The sequence below is a fragment of the Siphateles boraxobius genome, unplaced genomic scaffold (assembly GCF_051911475.1).
Source record: "Siphateles boraxobius isolate OS27281-9 unplaced genomic scaffold, OSU_SipBor_1 12, whole genome shotgun sequence".
Taxonomy (NCBI): domain Eukaryota; kingdom Metazoa; phylum Chordata; class Actinopteri; order Cypriniformes; family Leuciscidae; genus Siphateles; species Siphateles boraxobius.
In genome coordinates, this window is record NW_027508722.1 from 5,157,862 (window position 1) to 5,163,861 (window position 6,000).

Genomic DNA, 6,000 nt, shown 5'->3' on the forward strand with positions numbered 1-6,000 from the left:
GTTTTTGCTTATATTTTGTTTTGTGAATTGCCTATGAGAAGCTGACACGCTTGATGATTGCTCTGCAATTATAAAACCCCACTGCAAAAGAACCTAAAAAACAACTGAGAGATAAAAGATAAGAAGGGAGTCTGATTTCCAGGTCCAAAGAAGCTGCTGTATGTGTGTTTGTCTCAAAAAGCAAGAAGTGCATAGCGTGGAGATTGCGCTCATGAAGTAAGAGTACACTGTCTAGTAAAAGAAGTGTTTAAAAGGCGCCAGGCAGTGTAGGAAGTACACTGACCACCTGTTTGTTTGTCTGTCTGTCTTTTGTGAAAGAGAATAGGGGGTATTAAAATGTGCACAAAGTAAGGAAGGTAAAGTATAGATAAAGAACAAAAACATTTAAAATCCTTATAATAATTATTAGCTAAAGTTTTTTACATAAAAAGGTAAGAAAAGTTAAAAGAATAGAGTCAAAGAATGTAAAAGTATACACCAGAAGACTAAAATATAGAGAGAAGGGAGTTTTTGGCTCTCCCGGGCATTCTGCCAAGAGGTGCATTAACTAGTCATTAATCAGTGATAGTGCTGGGAAGCAGAGGACAGTGGAACCAATTAGTGAGAAATAGCAGCAGAAGCAGAAAAAAGTCCAGAATAAAGAATAAATAGAAAAAAGAAGTATAAAAATGTATTAGAAATTAATGGATAAAATAAAACTAACAAGTAAAAATCAAGTGAAAAACTGTGCTTACCAAAAAAACAAAGAACACTCCAAAGAATTGGTTTGGTCCACTATTTGGCCATTCGCCAGACTGCAAATACTGTGATCCAGATAGAGAAACCCAGCGTCTGTTGAAAGAGAATTAATACTGAACATTGGGGCTTTCTACATACTTTTGATATTGAAGAAGGGATAGATGTGTGTGAATAAAATTTTAAGCGCATGAATAGACGGATTGCAAATAAAGCAAAAAGATAAAGAGACGATAAACAGTCAGAAAAAGGTTTAAAGGAAAAAGTTTGAAGTCAAGGGAAAAACAAATGTGGGAGGGACTCAGTGAATACGGGAAAGAAAGGCATAGGAGAGCATTAGCTCACACCCTATGATATGACTGGTAAACAGCTCCCCCTGATGGAGGGCACTGTGAAGATCAAAGGCAACGTAACCCTCACAGATACGCAGGATGAGGAAGAAGAAAGAGAGGAGGAGGAAAGAGAAGACCACAGGAATACAGGTTATGACCACAAAATATTGGCAGATGCTGACATGTTTGAAGCATCATCTCCACTAAAAAGGGGCCATCAAGCCATGATGGAAGCCAAGGTAGCAGCTTGAATAGGAAACACCTTACTGAACGCAAGAACCCCACCCTGTCTAATCCATACCATTATGCAGCGAAAGCCCTGCAGAGTCTTGGGGAAAAACTGAACCAGGAAGTAGACACCAATCAGCTGTTCGAACAAGAATGTGATGAGCTGGAACAAGATATAAGGACAACAGAAGAACAAATCAATCACAGCTTTAAACGCTTACAGGAATCCCTGAAGAATGTCACGGGCTCAGAACAACACGAACCTCAAGAACACCAGAGACATCAGAACCGCCGAAAGCACAAGTCAAGCTCACTCAGCCCAGCCAGACCTCGCAGGGAAGTCAAGAGTGTGACAGGGACCCTACTCCTTGAGGATATCTCGCCAGCTGCCCCACCAGCCACCCCATACAACCTAAGGGAACGGCACTAAAGAAACCAAGCATGTATAGGGGAGAAGAAGACTGGCATATGGAAAATCATAAGTTTTGCCCTATGATAAGTACATGCAAACAAGAGGAGGACCCACTGAAGGAAGAAACTGTGCAGTGCCCCATCCTAATTAAAGGTCAACAGGGACAGTATGTGCCGTGGGCGGGGCAGGATCTGGAAGGACTGATAGCCCACCTACTTGATTTACATGAAGGAGCTGGCAAGTGGATCAGATCGCTGGAAGAAGAGACAATGGGCAAGATTTTGGCCCTTGGAGATGTTAAGGCCCTGCTGGCTAAATGCATGGGAGGAGCTAGGACTAATGAGATCTTACAGGACGCAGGACTACATTAGGCGATTGATTCACCTAGAATGGACGCCAGACCACTGGACCAATGCAGACCAGCGATATGGCAAGTGCTGAGAAAATATTATCAGACCCAAATGGACCCAAAATCACTGAAAGGAGAGCCAATAGGAGACGGAGAAAACCCAATCACCTATGTCCAGAAACAAGCAAGGAAGTGGAAGCAAGAATTGGAGAGAGACCCCGAACATGACCCAGTAATAACAGCACTGTTCAGAACTGCCATTGTGGAAGCCATGCCTGCACCAGTGAAAGCCAAGTTAGAAGATGTGGTGGGACTGACCTCAAAGTCACCTAAATAATTTAGTGACCATGTGGCTCATGCAGTAGAACAACACAGAAAAAATGAGCAGAAGCTGAAAAACCAAGAAAGAGATCTTCAAAGAAAACTAACCCAGTTGCAGCTGGATGAATCAATCAACAAAAAGAAGAAAGTGCAAGCTGCGGTGAAGGAGACAGACGACCCGACTGCCATGATGGCGGCTGTCAACATACCAAGTCAAGCTCCCCAGACTGTCCAGCAAGCACCAAACAACATGAATCGGAATGTGCCCGTCAACTCAGGAAACCCACAGCAACTGGCTGCACCAATTGTAATATACCTTCCTGAACATCAAGACAATAGAAATGGAACAATCCCAGGAAGAGGAAGAGGAAGAGGGAGACAATTTTACAACCAGCAAAGAAACCCTGACCAACCAAGCACCTGTTGGGGATGTAATCAGCCTGGACACACCAAGAGATTCTGCCCAGTTAACCCATGGCCCCAAGATGGGCCCCAGCTAAGACAGCCAGGGCGACAAGGAAATCAAAACCAGCAGTATCAGGTATCTGGCCCCGTCAACCCATGGAGTGGCCCGGACCAAGGATACTAGGGATGCCCAGAGAATCCTACGGGGAGGAGTCAGCTTCCAATGCTGTCATCAAATGCTGACCAAGAACCTATGCTGCGGGTTAAGATAGAGGACAAGATAACACCTATTATGCTTGATACAGGAGCAACATATACCTGCTTGAGCCCAACTTATGCCTCACACCTCCCCAGGTCTGGAAAATATGTAAAGACAGTAGGATTCTCGGGACTAACGCAGCTAATTCCAATGACAACTCCTGTCAGCATAAAAGTCAAAGACTCTGAAATTAAAATTCCTGTGCTAGTATCAGACCAAACACCAGTCAATCTGTTGGGAAGAGATGCAATATGCAAGCTAAATTTACAGATATGGTGCACTCCCCAAGGGATATATATAGATAGTGCAGGTATAAAACAGATGATAGTAATGAGTGAAATGGATCAACAGGAACCACAAGCTAATGCATTTTGGATTGGGAATTTAGATGAGGGACTAAGACAAGCACTGGATAGATAGGAAAAGTATATAAAAGAACAATTCCTGAAACCAACCTCACCAGAAACTGAATATCACTGTAAAATGATATATGACCCCCTTAGGGATCCAGAACAGGAAAAAGAGTGGTTAGAGAAAACTGAGGGCCAGAAAGTGCATTTAAGATCACACCATATAATTATAGGACCAACAGGGGCAGCACTACAAATTGAAGACAGTGACTTCACCAGAACATGGTTTAGGGTTGATATTTCAGTCCCACATGTGACGTTGTGCGTCATTGAAGGATGTCGGGCAAAAGATCTAGGTCCAATGATGTTAAAAGCTAAGGAAAAACGGTGGGAAGCCACTGAGAACCCCTTTATTTTACAAACACCAGATAAAACACACCTAAAGATTCTATGTGTAACTAATATGATAGGTACCCCAAAACTGGTTGTGGAAACAGAACAACAACATGACTCAATCTCTAAAATGAAGGAATTAATGATAGAAATGGAAGAAAGGGTGTCCCTACAGTTATGGTCTAGGCATGACACAGATGTAGGACTAGTCAAGTCAGCGAACCCTGTGAGAATTGCTATTAAACCAGGAGTCCAGCTGCCTAGGAAACAGCAATACCCACTGAAACGCGAAGCAATAGAAGGCATAAGAAAAACAATTGAAGGGTTAATAGAGGCAGGAGTACTAATTGAGACCGCTAGCTATTGCAACACTCCAATTTTACCAGTAGAAAAAGCCAATAAATCTAAGTGGAGACTAGTGCATGACCTAAGGGCAGTGAATGAAGTAGTGGAAGACTGGCCAGCTGAGGTGCCAAACCCACATACGCTTTTGACAAATGTTCCACCTGCTGCTAACTATTTCACTGTGATTGATCTGTGCTCTGCATTTTTCAGCATTCCTCTAGCAGAAGAAAGCAGAAACCTTTTTTCCTTCACTTACCAAGGTAAACAATACACATACACGAGAATGCCCCAAGGATTTAAACACTCACCTCATGTGTTTAACCAAGTTTTAAAACTTGATCTAGAAGACTTAAGACTGGATAGTACATTAATACAGTATGTGGATGATTTGTTGATCTGTTCAACAACGCTGGAACAGTGCCATCAGGACTCCATTAAAGTATTAACCAAATTAGCAGAAGGTGGCCATAAAGCCACAAAAGAGAAATTGCAATACTGCTTGCCTCAAGTAGAGTATCTGGGTCGATTAATTGCACATCAAACAAAGGCAATATCACCCAGCCAATTGGAAGGAATTAGTAAAGCACCCCAACCGCAAACTGTGGGTCAAATGATGACATTTTTGGGAATGACTGGTTTTAGTGCTGATTGGATAGAAGATTATGCGATCAGAACAGCTCCATTGCGGACCATTATGAGACAGGCTGGTCACCAAAATCTTAGAGCACCATTGAAATGGGATCCTGATGCACTGATAGCATTCAGCTCACTCAAAAAAGAATTACAAACAGCCCCATTATTAACGATTCCAAATTATGACAGAACTTTCCATTTGTATGTAGCAGACAGAAAAGAGGGCTTTGCTTCTGCTGTCCTGATGTAGGAGACATGCAGTGGGCGGAAGAAACAACCCATTGCCCACTATAGCACCAAATTGGACAGTGTAGCCCAAGGCTACCCACCATGTTATCAACAAGGTCTAGCTGCAGTATACTTTGCTTTTGAGAAAGCCTCTGCTGTTACTATGGGCTATCCAGTCATCATCTATACCCATCATAAGATTGCTGAGTTATTGGAACAGGGACGTTTTGTTTTGACACAGGCCAGATGTTTGGCGTACTCCACATTGTTGACTTATCCTGATATAACAATCAAAAGATGTACCACAACAAACCCAGCTAACTTTGTCCCAGTAGAGGGGGAAGGAACACCTCATGAATGTGTTGCTGCCTCTCTAGCATTCACTCGTCTGAGACCAGATTTGGAATCAACACCAATTGTTGATGCAGACGTGGACTACTTTGTAGATGGCTCATGCTTTAGAGATCACTCGGGTAATCATGCTGGTTTTGCTGTTGTACAACGAGATGGGGACAATTTTACTCCTGTGCTGACACAACGTTGTGAACAGCCTCGTTCATCACAGTTGGCCGAACTAAAAGCCCTTACGGCAGCATGTCTGCTGGCCAAAAATAAAGCAGCCAACATTTATACGGATTCTGCATACGCCCATGGGGTATGCCATCTTTTCGGTGCAGTATGGAAACAAAGAGGATTCAAAAAGAGTGATGGAACCCCAATCCAACATGGGGACCAAATTACTGCATTGATTAATGCTATGATGTTTCCAGCCAAATTGGCCATCGTCAAATGCCAGGCTCACAAGAAAGGAAATGATTTTGTTATCAAAGGCAATAACGCCGCAGATAGCCAAGCAAAATTGGCTTCTGGGTGTCAATCTGCTGTAATGGCACCATCCGTTTTGATCCAGCCCCTCCCTACTATAGAAAGTATTGCCCAAATGCAGTCCAGAGCTACACCACCTGAAATACACTTATGGCAACAAAGGGGGGCGACTAGAGATGCTAATA